At 42.7% G+C, this 17268-nt stretch overlaps 1 protein-coding gene across 2 annotated transcripts in view; it reads right to left on the reverse strand.

The window, feature by feature from the left end:
* RSU1 (Ras suppressor protein 1) overlaps positions 1 to 17268 on the reverse strand; it is a 363740-nt gene that overhangs the window by 143170 nt on the left and 203302 nt on the right. The window lies entirely within an intron of this gene.

Consider the following 17268-nt stretch of genomic DNA (forward strand, 5'->3'; position numbering starts at 1 on the left):
AGGTGTTCAATGATGCCCCAATCTTATTTTGTCCCTCATATTATTCTTTCTTACAGTACCAAATTCTTCTCTTTCAGAGGATTACCAATTTTGTAATTATATAATTATTTGTGTGAATATTAGGTCATAGATGGTTTCTCCCTTTAGACTATTAAGTTCCACAGCGGCAGTGACTGTGTCTGCTCTGTTTAAAACTGTATGCTTCATAACTAGTACAGGGTCTGTATGTAATGAGTGCCCAATAGATATTTTAAACATGTTTTAGAAAAACCAACGGCATGCTAAAATTAAATTTTTATTTATTGATTCCAAATACTCAATACATGTAGATAAAAAAGGTAGACGGTGAAGAGTAGGTCCCCAGTTTCCATCACCTGAAGCAACTTTTGCTGTTACTTATACGTCCTTCCAGAGAGAATCTCCGGGAATCAACACATCTTTCAGATATGGCCAATAAATGTTCTTTGATGAATGAATTAATGAATCACTTCCATCATCACGAACCCACTGTGAGACTTTTCATTCAGTGTGTAAAACCATATAAAGTAAGCCTTACCTAAGCAACAAAGAAAAAGTAATATAATTTAGCCAGCTCAGAAAAAAAACCTTGTCATAGTGATTCTGTCTTTGCTTATGGCTCTGGATCAGAAAATAAGCATAAGTACAGAATGTCACCCAATGCCCATAAAGAGACAAGATTTCTTTAATGAGGTAACCAAAAAGATTTTCTTTCCTCAAAAGAGAGAATTCCATTTTCAGCCTTTTCTGCAGCAACAGAAGCCACCTGATGAAATAGGAATCATTCGGGTTCTTAACTGGAGAACCTGATGCACAGCCGGAGACGGGGAAAGGCATCTCCTTAGGCAATCCTGGCACTCACAGCCCAGGCTGATATGCTGGCTCCTAAGCTGTTGGCCGCATGTAGTTCTGGGCTCGCCAACACGGGACAAAAGCCGCAGACGGCGCTGGGCTGCTCTCTTCTGATCAGCGGGGCAATTGCTGCTGGCCGTGCATTATGTTCTCTGGTCCTCGCTGGCATCGCCCAGGAAGCAGCCCGGGGTTGTTCTGAGCTGATTATAGATGCCTGTATTCATTTCCTAGGGCTGCTGTAACAAAGTCCCGCCAACTTAAACCAAGAGAACTATATTCTCTCACAGTTCTGGATGTGAGAAGTGTACAGTCAAGGTGTCAGCAGGGCTATGTTCCCTCTGAGGGCTCCAGGGAAGGACCCTTCCTTGCCTCTTCCAGCTTTTGATGTTGCCAGCACCCGTGGGTACCCCTTGGCTTGTAGCCGCAATACTCCAATCTTGGCCTCCGTTGTCACATACCCTCCCCCACGTGTCCCTCTGCCATCACGTGGCTTTATTTTATTTATTTTTGGCTGCATTGGGTCTTCGCTTCTGTGCACGGGCTTTCTCTAGTTGCAGCGAGCGGGGGCTACTCTTGGTTGCGGTGCGCAGGTTTCTCATTGCAGTGGCTTCTCTTGTTGCAGAGCATGGGTTCTAGGCGCGCGGGCTTCAGTAGTTGTGGCACGTCGGCTCAGTAGTTGTGGCTCGCGCGCTCTAGAGCGCAGGCTCAGTAGTTGTGGCGCACGGGCTTAGTTGCTCCGTGGCATGTGGGGTCTTCCCGGACCAGGGCTCGAACCCGTGTCCCCTGCATTGGCAGGTGGATTCTTAACCACTGCGCCACCAGGGAAGTCCCACATGGCTTTCTTATAAGGCCACCAGTAAGTGGATTTAGGGCACACCTAATCCAGTATGACTTCATTTTAACTTAAATAATTACATCTGCAAAGACTCTCTTTCCAAATAAGGTCACATTCTGAAGTTCCAAGGTAGATGTGAATCTTGGCAGGGGGGACACTATTCAACCCAGCCTGGTACCCGAGGCAGGCAGATGACCCGTGTGCAAGAGCAGCCAAAGCCTGCGCCCATGTGAACACCTGCATCAACGAGGACGGTTCCCTCCGACTGCAGTTTCTTCCTGGTTCACGGGAACTTAGGCATCTTCACGTGTGTCCTCCACACACCTGCCATTTAGACCATCTCTCTCTCGTCCCGTTTGTTTTTAGGTCAGGTGTGATTTTGATTGCCTTACATCCAAATCCTTTCTGTCGTTGATCCTAACAAAACAGCAACGGCAAAGCTCCAGCCCACACTGGAGCTGCTAAATGGTGAGACAGTCTCGGAGCCCGGACCTAGCGTTCAAAAGGGGTCTCTTCCCTAACGGAAACTTTGGTTTCGTAGTTGCATTGTTTAAGAAACGGCTCTTTGTTAAAATCCTGGTTGCACAGTGACAATTACAGCAGCCCACACGAGCAGCCAGACCACCCGCCTGGAGTGGCAGGGATATTTTAGGTAGCACATCGGGGGAGTTATGAATGGATCAGGCTTCTTTCCCTGCTTTCAGCTGTCAGCCAGCAATCAGTGGAAGCTGCTTTCCTCCTGAGGCAGGAAGGAGCCAGTTTTGCTGACAACATCTGTACACAGAAAATGCCAATCTCAGAGCGGGCCGGGCAGCCAAAGCAACAAGAAGACGGTGCCTCCAGCGACCAAGTTGGTCCTGTGATTGTGGAAACTCAGATACTTTCCGGGGTGCAAGAGCAGAATACTTTTTTAAAAATATATATATATATATATTTATTTATTTTTGGCTGCGTTGGGTCTTTGTTGCTGCGTGCAGGCTTTCTCTAGTTGTGGTGAGCAGGGGCTACTCTTCGTTGCGGTGTACGGGCTTCTCAATACGGTGGCTTCTCCTGTTGCCGAGCATGGGCTCTAGGCGTGCGGGCTTCAGTAGTTGTGGCACGCGGGCTCAGTAGTTGTGGCTCGTGGGCTCTAGAGCACAGGCTCAGTAGTTGTGGCATGCAGGCTCAGTAGTTGTGGCTCGCGGGCTTAGTTGCTCCGCGGCATGTGGGATCTTCCCGGACCAGGGCTCAAACACGTGTCCCCTGCATTGGCAGGCGGATTCTTAACCACTGCGCCACCAGGGAAGCCCAAGAGCAGAATTCTTGACCTCAGGGAACTGTGTGTACTGTCACCTGTGTGACCAATGGCTTGTTTGCTTCTCACATGACACACATGTCACATGGGCTGACACACCCTGTAAGTAGCAGGTGATGGGCCATTTTCCTAAGTAAACACTAACATTTCTGATAACACTACCTTCTCACCCAATCCTGTTTACTTAGTTCACACCCAATTCCTAAGCGTGCAAACTTAGAGGTACTGCCTGATTCTTCAGAAAGTCTCCAAACATCCCATTAGGAGACCTGGGCTCTCCACTTAGAAAGTGAGTATAAATGATTAGGTAAAATAGTAACAAGACACTAGAAATGTCCAGTGGAAACAGCATTTATTCACCCAACAATATTCAGGGGGCAATACACTCTAGGCACTCTGCCCAGAAGGATACCAGGGTATCAGGGTGAATAAGATGGGGTTTCTCTTTGGTCTGTGATCTACTCAAACCAAAGTCACAGGTGGCCTGCATCTGCCCGGCCGGAACTGCTTGCAAATGAAACCTGAAGCCACCTGCTTCAGGAAGGCACCTGCCCTTTGTTGGGTGGGGCATGGGAGAGAATCCCCTTGGGAGTAAAATATTCCCTTGATGGGCTAGTGTGTGAAGGGCTGCATTTCTGGACAAGACAGGAAAAGGGCAGAGCTGTTCTCAGGAGTGGGGTCTACCTACTTCGGTCAATACATCACTTGGCCATCAGAGAGATGCTGTCACCTTACCAAGCATGGGGAACAGAGACAGACAGTCGACACCAACGGCCCAGCATGTACAGAAGTGGGATGACGCTTCACTAACCTGGCTGTCATCACGCACGGACTTAAATGTGTCAATAAAAGGAGGATTTCAAGAGATCGAAAGCAGAAACTTCAATTTAAGAGACAGAGGGAAGGGAAACCGCTGCCTTTTGGAGAGACTAAGAAAGTGTTGCTTGACGGCAGAGCGGCAATCTGGGACGGAGGAAAGGACATTTGCTCTAGAACCAAGAGAACCTTCTTTTACATCCTAGCTCTGCCACTCGCTAGCTCTGGGCCCTTAGGAAAGCTCCTTAATCTGAGGTCAAATGTCCTGTACAATGAAGACAACCACAGAGTAAGAGTGAAAGAAGGCATAACTGAAGTATCTGAGATATGGACGTCCCTCAATAAGCGCTATTAGTAATGTACAATGAATTAAGGACAAAGTTAGGCAATGTCAAATTACCACATTCTGTGATGTATGAAATGAGCATGCGGTGAGAGGTAATATCACAACATATTTACATGCAGTGTTAATAGAACCCTGACTTATTTCTAAAATGCATAGGATCTCCTCAGGTTACTGATGGGAAGATCAATGACATATATATATATATATATATATATATATATATATACACACACACACACACATATGTATATTCGTATGTGTGTATATATGTACATATATATACATACAGATATGTGATTATATGATTAATCCTGTACACATGATTAATGTGTAGTAAATGGAGGATGACCTTACGATCATATTCTAGATGGGGAGCTCTACACATGAATGATCAATGCCTGATTTGAGGTTAGGGAGTGTCCAGGTAGAACAGAGACCAGTAGTACTTTACCTGCCATCCTTAAACATCATTTCCCAGAGAAGTATATTTTGGTAAAGATCCTTTTCAAATTGACTCACATTGACCAGAGCATTTTGGATTTTCCTCCTGGGCCCTTCCTCTGGACTCATAACAGGTCAATGGAGGCACAGGGCCCTTCAAGTTCAAGCTGCTACAGAAGAAATCAATGCACCATTCTAAGTCCTGGAGATAGAACAGTTAATGGGAAATGAGCCGGCTTTCTCTATGAAGGGCCAGATAGCAGCTATGTTTGGCTTTGTGGGCCAAACTAGGTGACAGTCTCTGTCACAACCAGCCAGCCTGGCTGTGGCAGCACGAACACAGCCAGAGACACCAAGTAAATGAACTTGAGTGGCTGTGTTCCAGGAAGACTTTATTTACGAAAAAAGGCATGGACCACACCTGGCCTATGGCCCACATTTTGCTGACTCTTTTCCTCACGGAGCCTACATTCTAGGGATGATGGAACCTACATTCTGGGGGTAGGACACAGGCAATAAACAAAATAAACTGCAGTTTAAAACAGGTTGAGCAGAGTAGGCCTTACTGTGAAAGTGATTTTTGAACAAAGACTTGAAGTTGGTGAGGGAATTATACGTGGGAGAAGAACATTCTAGGAAAAGGACGGAATGCACAGAAGCCCTGAAGTAGGGAGAACCTGAGGGCCAGGGTGGCTGGAGTAGATCAAGTGAGAAAAGGAGGAGAGGTGGGGGTGGGGAGGGCAGAGCGCACACGACCGTGGAGGCCACGGTAACTGTGACTTTTACTCGGAGTGAAAGGAGACGCCAGCAGGAGATGGCAAGCAGAAGTGGGTTCTGAGGGCTGTGTTAAAAGGATCGTCTGTTGTTTTTTTAAAGAGTTTTCTTTGATGTGCACCATTTCTAAGCCTTTATTGAATTTGTTACAGGACTGCTTCTGTTTTATGTTTTGGTTTTTTTGGCCATGAGGCATGTGGGATCTTAGCTCCCCGATCAGGGATCAGACCTGCACCCCCTGCATTTGAAGGTGAAGTCTTAACCCCTGGACCGCCAGGGAAGTCCCAAAACGATCACTGTTGGACATAGATTGTAAGAAAGCAAGAGGGACAGCAGGCAGCCCGACTGGAGGAGGCTGCAGTAACCCAGGTGAGAAGCGAGGGTGGCCGGAAGATGGTATAAAGTCGGCAATTCTGATGATATTTTGAAGGTAGAGCTTAGAAGATTTTCTCAAGGTCCATGCAGGACAGTACAACTAGGAAGTTTTGTTAGAAACTTCCCTGTTAGAAACTTAACTTTGCAATGAGCAAGTATTTAGTACATAGTGTATGAGGGTAAGTAAAGTAAAAACATAGCAAGTTAGAGTCAACTTTGGTTTTATATTTCCAGCAACTGATATTTGAACCACGATTGAGACAACTCACTTCCTTCTGGACTCGTATGATTTTCGTTCTGTATCTATTTCAACTTACCACAGTGAGGATTCACTGTGCTAAATGGTTTACAAGTAGTTTCTAGCGCTACAGGACGAAACTGACGTGACTTCAGGCTAGCCGCTCGATCCTATGGAGAACGTATCCCAATGTGGGTTCCACAGACTACAAGTGTGGTACAGTGGTTAGTGGAAAAGGGATTCTGTGGGCAGATGCCCCTGCATACCACAGCACCTTCTCAGAGATTCCAAATGCACACTAAAATGGCAAAGCGTCTGTGATCTTGAAGCAAAAGAACCACAAAACCCCAACAAACAAACGAACACCAGGAAATTCCCTGGCGGTCCAGTGGTTAGGACTCCGTGCTTCCACTGCAGGGGGCACAGGTTCGATCCCTGGTCGGGGAACTAAGATCCAACAAGCCATGTGGCGTTGCCAAAAAAAAAAAGTGTACAAGTCACTGGCGTTAAAAAAAAAAACAAAACCCAAAAAACAACCAACCAACAAACAAAAAAACCCAAAAGAACAACAACTCTTTAACCTGAACATCCCTCTCAAGCCCAACTTTTTCCACTTGATTCCACCTTGCCTACTTGCTTCTACCTTAACTGAAAAGAAAATCAATACACTCGTGATTAACAGAACATTTAACTTCTAGTAAAGGAAGAGAAACATGTCTCTGCTAGGTCTAAGAACCATTAGACAATGAATTCGTACATAATCCTGGCCTGCCTAGCTCACAAGGCAATGGCAAGGACTGAACGCAACTATCTATACAAAAGTATTTCGCACATGACCTCTGAAGTACCCAGCACGTGGGCACGATCAGTCTTTTACAGAAAGTTAAGTCCAAGGAGAGATGCCTCAAACAAGGAATGAAAAAGATCACGGGGGCTTCCCGGATGGCGCAATGGTTAAGAATCCACCTGACAATGCAGGGGACATGGGTTCGAGCCCTGGTCCGGGAAGATCCCACATGCTGTGGAGCAACTAAGCCCGTGCACCACAACTACGGAGCCTGTGCTCTAGAGCCCAAGAGCCACAACTACTGAAGCCCATGTGCTTAGAGGCCGTGCTCCACAACAAGAGAAGCCACCACAGTGAGAAGCCCGCGCACCACAAGGAAGAGTAGCCCCCGCTCGCCGCAACTAGAGAAAGCCCGTGCGCAGCAACGAACACCCAACACAGCCTAAATAAATAAATAAGTAAATAAATAAATTTATTTATTTATTTACAAAAAAGATCATGGCTTCCTGCATAGGCTTAGAGCCTGGAAGGTATCCTCAGCAACAACCAGTCTCACCATTGTGCTAAAATGTTAGGTTATCTTTGTTGTAAAGGTACCTTTTTGAAGAGAGCGATGTCACCAAGATGATGACGTAGGTCGTTCCCAACTTCGTCCACCTCACAGGAGGAACTAAAAGCTATTCATGGACATGATGCCACTGAGAAAATTCTAGAAAATGGGGGTAAGGCTGAAGCACCCCCTTCATCACAGAGACCAAGACAGACTGCATGAGAAGGATAAGAGGGGCAGCTACACGCTGACCACGGTGTCCCTCCCCCAGGCCAGCACAACACCATACAAAGAGGTCTTCCCTGAGCCTACGGTTTTCCAGTGAGAAAAGAGAGCTGGGGGGACATCAGCTCTCCTTGCACTGTAGGTCACTTCCTGGGGGTTCCCACTCTGGTCTTACCTCATGGAGAACTCAGGGGAATCTGCAGGGCTCCACCACTGGGAATGTGACTGTGATCGAGCAAGGGGAGGGGCTTTCAACAACCAGCACTTGGATCTTGGCAAACAAAGTTCCTACCTGCAGAGCCCAAGCAGTAGTACCAACCTGTGGTTTTGCTCATCTGCAGAACCAAGGTGGGCGCACGGCGTTACCAGGGGACTCGGCAGAGTGCCAGTCTGCCTCATTCAGGTCCTCAAATGATGAGTTTCACAGGCCGTACAGCCTGGTTGGCCCATGTGCAGGCAGGGAGCTGAATCACAGTCCCCCCCGCCTTGTGGAGAGTGTCATCTGGCCCCATCTGACCAGAAGGGCTAGGGACAACTCCTGGAAGCTGAATGACTCAGTGGCACCTGAGCCCAGAGGGCAGGCAGAACCAATAGTTTGCAGAATAAAGCCAGTGGCTCTGTTCGGCCAGGGAACTTGGGGTGCGGGTTGGCTTGAGTTAAGGCAACAAATGAACAGCTTTACTGGCTAAAGAGCTGCTTCTCCTGCAGTGCCCAGTCAGCAGATCTAATTTGTAGTCCCTTCTTTGCTGAAGTCTTCAGCCTGTCTCACCAGGGAAGCTGACCAGAACACACGGGAAGCTGTGCAGCCCATTCAACAGCCCTGCTTCTACTGATACCTGAGCAGCGAGCGCCGCCTGTGGCTCCCTCCATCTGCGGAGCAAACCTGGTAGCCTCACCGACCAGGCTATTCAGTGTACACTCTGGCCTCATCTGGGCCCCCAAACAAGGAGCCGTACAGACTGTGGGTCCCATCCTGCTGTGCAGCCAGGGCAGGGGAACTATTCATAATTCATAGCCCTGCCTACTGCTGAGTACAGGACCCAATCCAGACCAACGAGTAAGCCTGACCAGAGACGCCAGCCCCCCAGGGACCCCCTCCTATGGCTTAACTTGAGCAGGAAAACAAGTCAGCAGTTCTATCCATCTGTTCTCAACCAGTGTCACACGCCCCCTGTCCCTATCTCCAGAGCTTCAGCAGCTGCCTCCTACCAAAAAAGACCGTAATGGCAGGCCCCACCTGTCCAAGGATATTACGCAAAGACACACCCAGAAGCCCGAACTGAGCGGACGGGTGAAGATCTTCCCCAGCCAAAGCAAACCCATAAAGTCTAGAAGAGGAGCCGGATTACTCAGATGCACAGACGCCAGTGTAAGGAGTCGAGGATCCCAAAAAAAGGAGGTAAATATGACACCACCAAAGGAAACTAATAAAGCTCTAATGACTGACCCTCTGTGAACAAAGAATTCAGAATAATCCGCTGAAAGTTTAGTGAACTGCAAGAACGCTCAGACAGCTGAACAGAACTAAGAATACAATGCATGAACAAAATGAGAAGCTCAATAAAGAAATAGAAACCGTCAGAAAAACCTGAACAGAACTCCTAGGGTTGAAAGATACAACGCCTGAACTGAAGGAGTCGACAGAAAGTTTCAAAACCAGACTTAACCATGCGGAAGAAAGAATCAATGACCTAGAAGACAGGACATTTGAAATTATCCAGTCAGAGGAGCAAAAAGAAAAAAGAATGGAAGAGTGAAGAAAGCCTACAAGACTTACGGGACACAATCAAAAGAAACTATCCACATTATGGGAATGCCAAGAAGACAAGAGAAAGAGAAAGGGACAGCAAGTGTATTTAAAGCAACAGTGGCTGAAAACATGCCAAACCTGGGGAAAGAATTGAACATTCAGATCCATGAGACCCAACTCCAAACAGACTGCATCCACGTAAGGTTACATCAAAATACATTATAGTTAAACTGTCAAAAGTCAAAAACAAATTAAATAATTCTGAAAGCAGCAAGAGAAAAGAGAAAAGTTCCATACAAGGAAACCCATATAAGACCATTGGTAGATGTCTCAATGGAAAATTTTCTGTTTCTGGAGAACAGAAGAGAATGGAATAATATAAATCAAAATAATGAAATTTAAAAAAACCTGTCAACCAAGAATTCTATACCTGGTGAAGCTGGCCTTCACAAATGAAGGAAGGATAAAGACTCCCAAACAAAAGCTGAGGGAGTTCATCACCACTAGACCCACTTCACAAGAAATGCTAAAGGGAGTATTTGAGAGGAAGTAAAAAGGTGCTAATTAATTAACATCATAAAAATGTAAGAAGATAGCATAAAACTCACAGGTAATGGTAAATATACCAAAGTTCAATTGTGTAATATGGAAATAGTGGTGAATAGTTCACTCACAAGTCTTGTTCAAAACTTAGGAAGCAAATGCAGTAAAAATAAACACAACTACCATAATCTGTTACTGGATATACAATACAAAAATATGTAAACTGTAACATCAACATCCTAAAATGTGAAGGAGAGGAGAAGTGAAAGTATAAAGTTTAGGAATGCTATAAAAGTTAACTTGTTATCAGTTTAAAATAGCGTTATAAGCTTAAAATATTTTATGTAAGCCTCATGGTAACCAAAAGGGGGAAAAAAAAACCTGTAGTAATTACGAAAATGAACATGATAAAGATGTCAAAGCATATTCACACCAAAAGACATCAAAACACACAGACACACACACACACACACACACACACACACACACACACACACACACACACACACACACACACACACACACACACACACACACACACCAGACAGCAGGAGAAGCAGCAAGGAGCAATGGATCTACAAAACAGTTGAAAAACAATGAACAAAACAGGAATAATGAGTACTGACTTATCAATAATTACTTTAAAAGTAAACTGAGGGCTTCCCTGGTGGCGCAGTTGTTGAGAGTCTGCCTGCCGATGCAGGGGACGTGGGTTCGTGCCCTGGTCCGGGAAGATCCCACATACCGCGGAGCGACTGGGCCCGCGAGCCGTGGCCGCTGAGCCTGCGCGTCCGGAGCCTGTGCTCCGCAACGGGAGAGACCACAACAGTGAGAGGCCCGCGTACCGTAAAAAAAAAAAAAAAAAAAGTAAACTGATTAAATTCTTTAATCAAAAGACACAGAATGAATAGATTAAAAAAATACACTGCACACAAGAGATTCACTTTAGCCTTAATGACACACATAGATTGAGAGTGAAGGGATGGAAAAAGATATTTCATGCAGATGGTAACACACACACAAAACCATGGGTAGCTACACTTACATCACACAAAATAGACATTAAACTAAAGACGGTAAAAAGAGACAAAGCAGGCTATTATATAATGATGGGGGGGTCAATCCCTCAAGACTACATGATAATTGTAAATATTTAGGCACCCAACATCAGAGCAACTACAAATATAAAGCAAAGAGTAATAAACAGCAATACAATAATAGCTGGGGACTTTAACATGGCACTCTCAACAATGGAGAGATGAGACTCAATAAGGAAACAGTGCATTTGAACAAACTACAGACTAAATGGACCTAGAAATATAGAGACCATCCTATCCAACAACAGCAGAATACAGATTCTTCCCAAGGGTACATGGAACATTTTCTAGAATAGACCATATGTTAGGCCACAAAACAAGTGTTAACAAATTCAGAAAGACTGAATCCATACCAAGTATCTTTGATCACAATGAAACTAGAAATCAATAACAGGTGGAAAACTGGAAAACTCATTAACACATGGAAATTAAACAACACTCTCCTGAACAAGTAATGGATCAAAGAAGAAATTAAAGAGAAAATTTTAAAAAGTATCTTGAGACAAATGAAAATGGAAACCCCGCATGCCAAAACTTATGGAATGCAGCAAACGCAGTCTAACCAGGTGGCTCCCAGCAATAATCGTCTACGTTAAGAAACAAGAAAGATCTCAAGTAAACAATCTAACCCTATGCCTCACGGAACTAGAAGAAGAAAAACAAACTGAAACCAAAGTTAGCAAAAGGAAGGAAATAATAAAGATTAGAGCAGAAATAAATGAAACAGAGAGGAGGGAAACAATAATTTACGAAACTAAGAGTTGGTTCTTTGAAAACATAAACAAAATTGACAAACCTTTAGCTAGGCTAACTTAGGAAATAAGAGAGGACCCAAATCAAAATAATTATAAATAAAAGATGAGACATTACAATGGATATCACAGAAACAGAAAATATGAACAGAATTGGTCGTCCTCGAATATCTGTGGGGAATTCATTCCAGGACCCCACGCAGATACTAAATCCTCAGATGCTCTAGTCCCTTATATCAAATGGCAGAGTATTTGCATATAACTTACGCAGCCTTCCCATATACTTTAAATCATCTCAAGAGTACGTATAATACCTAATACAATGTAAATACTATGTAGATAGTTGTAAATGCAATTTAAATGCTTTGTAAACAGTTGTTGCCATGTGGCAGATTCAAGTTTTGCTTTTTGGGACTTTCTGGAATTTAAAAAAATATAGTTTTGCTCCACGGTTGGGTGAACCCATAGATGTGGAGCTCACAGATAGGGAGGACTGACTGTCCTAGTAAGGAGATTGAATCAGTAATCAAAAACCTCCCAACAAAGAAAAGCCCAGGACTAGATGACGTCACTGGTGAATTCTGCCAAACAACTAAACAAGAATTCACACCATGTTGTATATATACGCACAATGGAATGTTACTGAACCATGAAAATAATGAAATTCTGCCATTTGCAACAACATGGATGGGCCTGGAGGGTGTTATGCTCAATGAAATAAGTCGGACAGAGAAAGATAAATACTGTAACGTTATCACTTACATGTGGTATCTAAAAAATAAAATGAATGAATATAACAAAACAGAAACAGACTCACAGATATAGAGAACAAATTGGTGGTTACCAGTGGCAAGAGGGAAGGTGGGAGGGGCAAGTGATTAAGAGATACAAGCTACTATGTATCAAATAAATAAGCAACAAGGGTATATTCTTCACAGTGAATATAGCCAATATTTTATAATAATTTTAAATGGACTATAAGCTATAAAAATACTGAGTCACTATGTTGTAAAGTACTGTAAATCAACTATACTTACTGATAATAAAAAAAATTAACACCAATCTTCTTCAAACTCTTCCAAAAAATCCAAGAGAAGGGAACATTCCCAAACTCATTTTATGAGGCCACCATTACCCTGATACCAAAGCCTGAAAAGGACACTACAAGAAAAGGAAACTGCAGGCCAATATCCCTGATGAATATAGATGTAAATATTCTCAGTAAAATATTAGCAAACTGCATTTAGCAGCACACTGAAAGGATCATTCACCACGATCAAATGGGATTCACTTCTGACACGCAAGAATGGTTCAACATACACAAATCAATAAATGTCATATATGACACTAATAGCCTGAAAGAAAAAAATCAGATGATCAACTCAACAGATGCAGAAAAAACATCTGACAAAATTCAACATCCATTCATGATAAAAACTCTTAAAAAGTTAGGTACAGAAGGAACAAATCTCAGCATAATAAAGACCATATATGACAAACCCACAGCTAACATCATACTCAAGAGTAAAAGGTTGAAAGATTTTTCTCAAAGATCAAATACAAGACACGGGTGCCCAGTGTCACCACATGTATTCAAAATAATACAGGAAGTCTCAGCCAGAGCAATCAGGCAAGAAAAAGAAACAAAGGCCTCATAACTGTAAAGGAACAAATGGAATTGTCTCTTTGTAGATGACAGGATTTTATATAGAGAAAATCCTTAAGACTCCACAAAAAGTGTTAGATCTAATCAATGAATTCTATAAAGCTGCAGGATACAAAATTAACATACAAAACTCAGTAGAGGGCTTCCCTGGTGGCGCAGTGGTTAAGAATCCACCTGCCAATGCAGGGGACACAGGTTCGAGCCCTGGTCCAGGAAGATGCCACATGCCGCAGAGCAACTAAGCCTGTGCGCCACAACTACTGAGCCTGCGCTCTAGAGCCCGCAAGCCACAACTACTGGAGCCCGCGAGCCACAACTACTGAAGCCCACGTGCCTAGAGCCCGTGCTCCACAACAAGAGAAGCCACCGCAAGGAGAAGCCCGTGCACCGCAATGAAGAGTAGCCCCCGCTTGCCAAAATTAGAGAAAGCCCGTGCGCAGCAATGAAGACCTAACGCAGCCAAAAATAAATATTTTAAAAAATCAGTAAAATTTCTATATAATAATAATGGATTATCTGAATAAGAAGTAAAGGAAATAATCCCATTTACAAAAGCATCAAAAACAATAAAATACTTAGGCATAAGTTTCACTAAGGAAGTGAAAGATCTCTACACTGAAAACAAGACATTGATAAAAGAAATTGAGGAACACAAAAAAACATGGAAAGGTATCCTGTGTTAACGGGCTGGAAGAATTATGTTAAAATGTCCATACTACTCAAAGCCATACATAGATTAAAAGCAATCTATATCAAGATTCCAATGACATTTTTTTTTTTACAGAGGTAGAAACACAATCATAAAGTTCACATGGAACCACAAAAGACTCCAAATAGCCAAAGCAATCCTGAGAAAGAACAAAGCAGGAGGCATCGTATTTCCTGATTTCAACCTTTATTATAAAGCTACAATAATTAAACCAGTATGGTACTAGCATGAAAACAGACACATTGAACAATGGAACTGAATCAAGAGTCCAGAAAGAAACCCATGCATGTACAGTCAACTAAAATTTGACAAGGGAGCCAAGAATACTCAGTGGAGAAAAGACAGTCTCTTCAATGAATGGTGCTAGGAAAACTAACATTCATGTGTAAAATAATGAAGTGATATAAGCTCTAACTTATACCACTGACCAAATTTAACTCATAATGTATAAACTTAAATATAAGACCAGAAACTCTAAAACTTTTGGGAGAAAACACAGGAAAATAGCTCTATGACATAGGTCTTGGCAATAATTTTTTAGATATAACAACTAAAGCATCAAGCAACAAAATAAACAAGTTGCACTAAATCAAAACTAAAAAGCTTCTGCACAGCAAAGGAAACCGTCAACAAAATGAAGACAACCTATGGAACGGGCCAAAAAAATCGCAAACCATATACCTGATAAGGGCTTAACATCCAAAAGATATAAATAACTCATACAACCCAATAGCAACAAATAATCCAATTAAACAACTGGCAAAACACCTGAATAGATATTTTCCCAAGGATACATGAATGGCCAACCGTACACGAAAATATGCTCAATATCAGCAGGGAAATGCAAATCAAAACCACAATCAGTGGGCTTCCCTGGTGGCGCAGTGGTTGAGAGTCCGCCTGCCGATGCAGGGGACACGGGTTCATGCCCCGGTCCGGGAGGATCCCATGTGCCGCAGAGCGGCTGGGCCCGTGAGCCATGGCCGCTGAGCCTGCGCGTCTGGAGCCTGTGCTCCACAACGGACAGGCCACAACAGTGAGAGGCCCGCGTACCGCAAAAAAAAAAACCAAAAAAACAAAAAAAAACCCCACAATCAGCACACATTGGTTAGAATGGCTATCATCAAAAAGACAAGGGAAAAACTGCTGGCGAGAATGTGGAGAAAAGGGAACCCTTGTGCACTGTCTGCGGGACTGTAAATTGGTACAGCTACTATGGAGAACACTAGGGAGGTTCCACAAAAATTAAAGCTGGAACTACCATATGATCCAGCAATTCCACTTCTGGGAATATATCCAAAAGATGAAAACACTATGTTAAAGAGATATCTGCACCCTCACATTCACAGCAGCATTAGTCATGGCAGCCAAGACATAGAAACAACGTCGAAGGATAACTGGATAAAGAAATTGTGTTATATTTATATAAATGGAATATTATTCAGCCATAAAAAGAGGGAAATCCTGCCGTTTGTGGCAACATGGACGGACCTTGAGGACATTACGCGAAGAGAGTTAAGGCAGACAGAGAAAGACAAATACTGTATGATCACTTACTTGTGGAATCTAAAAAACAAAATGATAGGAAAAGAGATCAGATTTGCAGTTACCAGAGGCACGGAGTGGGGCTGGAGGAACTGGATGACGGTGGTCAAAAGGTATAACCTGCCAGTTATAACTAAGTACTGAGGATATCACGTAACACTGCTGTACTCCATATTTAAAAGTTGTTAAGAGGATGGATGCTAAGAGGTCTCATCACAAGAAAACAAACTTTCTTTTTTCTTTTTTGGGGGTACTAATACGAGATGATGGATGTTAACTAAACTTACCATGGTCATCATTTCACAACATACCTAAGTCAAGTCATTTATAATGTATACCTTCAAGTTATACAGTGTTTGTCAATTATATCACAATAAGACTGGGAGAAAAAAAGTGCTACCTTCTGAAAAGTAGATAGTTTGTAAATCCAGTTATCAAGTAACCAAAAAGACTGTATGAAAAGACGTGAAAACACACTTTGGTGACAAAAGAAAAGCAGAAAACCCCCTTGAGATTTTACATTACGCCTTGCACTTACATATATGATATTTTCTGGACTGCATAATATACCAATTCTATTTTGAAAAGATATATATTTAATATTTTCTGATTATAAAAATATACATGCTGATTACAGAGAATTTAAAGTACAGAATAAGTATAAAAAGGAATTTAAAAATTTTTAACCTACCATACAGAAATAATTTATCAGCCATAAAATCCAAGTCCATTTCCATTTTTCTGTGCATACATATTAGAAACACAATTTCCTTCTTCCACAACTGGGACCACTCATATAGTTTTTTAAGTGTGACTTTTTTTTACTTAACTGGATATGATGATCTCCCTTTGCCCCCAGATATCGTTCAATAATTTTTAATGTCTTCATAAAAGTTTATCCTGTGGATACACCGTTAACCCTCCTTTCCCATCTTAAAGTTTTGCTAGTTATCATTAAATTCCTACCACCTTTCTGGAGAGAAATTTATATTCCCAATAGCAGCGTATAAGAATGTTTATCTCCTATTACTCCCTCTAGCACTTAACACTAGTTTAAAAAATATATGCACATTTCTCAAAGCTGTCTTATTTTTGCTTTGATTTATATCTTTCTGGCTACTAGTAAGGCTGGACTTTTTTTTTTTTTTCCATGGTTCTTGGGGATATTTCCTCCCGGTGAATTTTCATGTATTGCCCATATGTCTATCTAGAGTGTTCATCTTTTAAAAAAAAATATTCAAAAGACTATATTGTGGTAGTTTTACTAAAGCTTTGTTGCTAGTTTAATTTTAGATGAAGTCTTTCCAATCACCAATAGTAGAGGTATTGTTCTTCCTCCTGTTAATTTCACAAGCTAAAAAAAACTGAACAAAATTCAGGCTGAGGCAAAGATTGCACCTAGAAAAATTACATCAACGAAATCCCCAAACAGGTGATGGCACCTGGGAATTCTTCTTCCCATGGTGAATGTTTTATCAGGAAGTTATCCAGAAACAAGAAGTGTAGACCTTCAGTAGTGATCTCTGTGATTCGAACGCATCCATTTCCTAAGTAACTCAGGATTTTTGGCTGTGTTCTGATTCTGGTTTTTTCTCTGTTCCAGTGGTCTTGGTCTCAGGGTTTCAGCTGTGAGATGGAGACAAGAAGATGCAGGG

The sequence above is a fragment of the Tursiops truncatus genome, chromosome 2, assembly GCF_011762595.2.
Source record: "Tursiops truncatus isolate mTurTru1 chromosome 2, mTurTru1.mat.Y, whole genome shotgun sequence".
NCBI lineage: Eukaryota > Metazoa > Chordata > Mammalia > Artiodactyla > Delphinidae > Tursiops > Tursiops truncatus.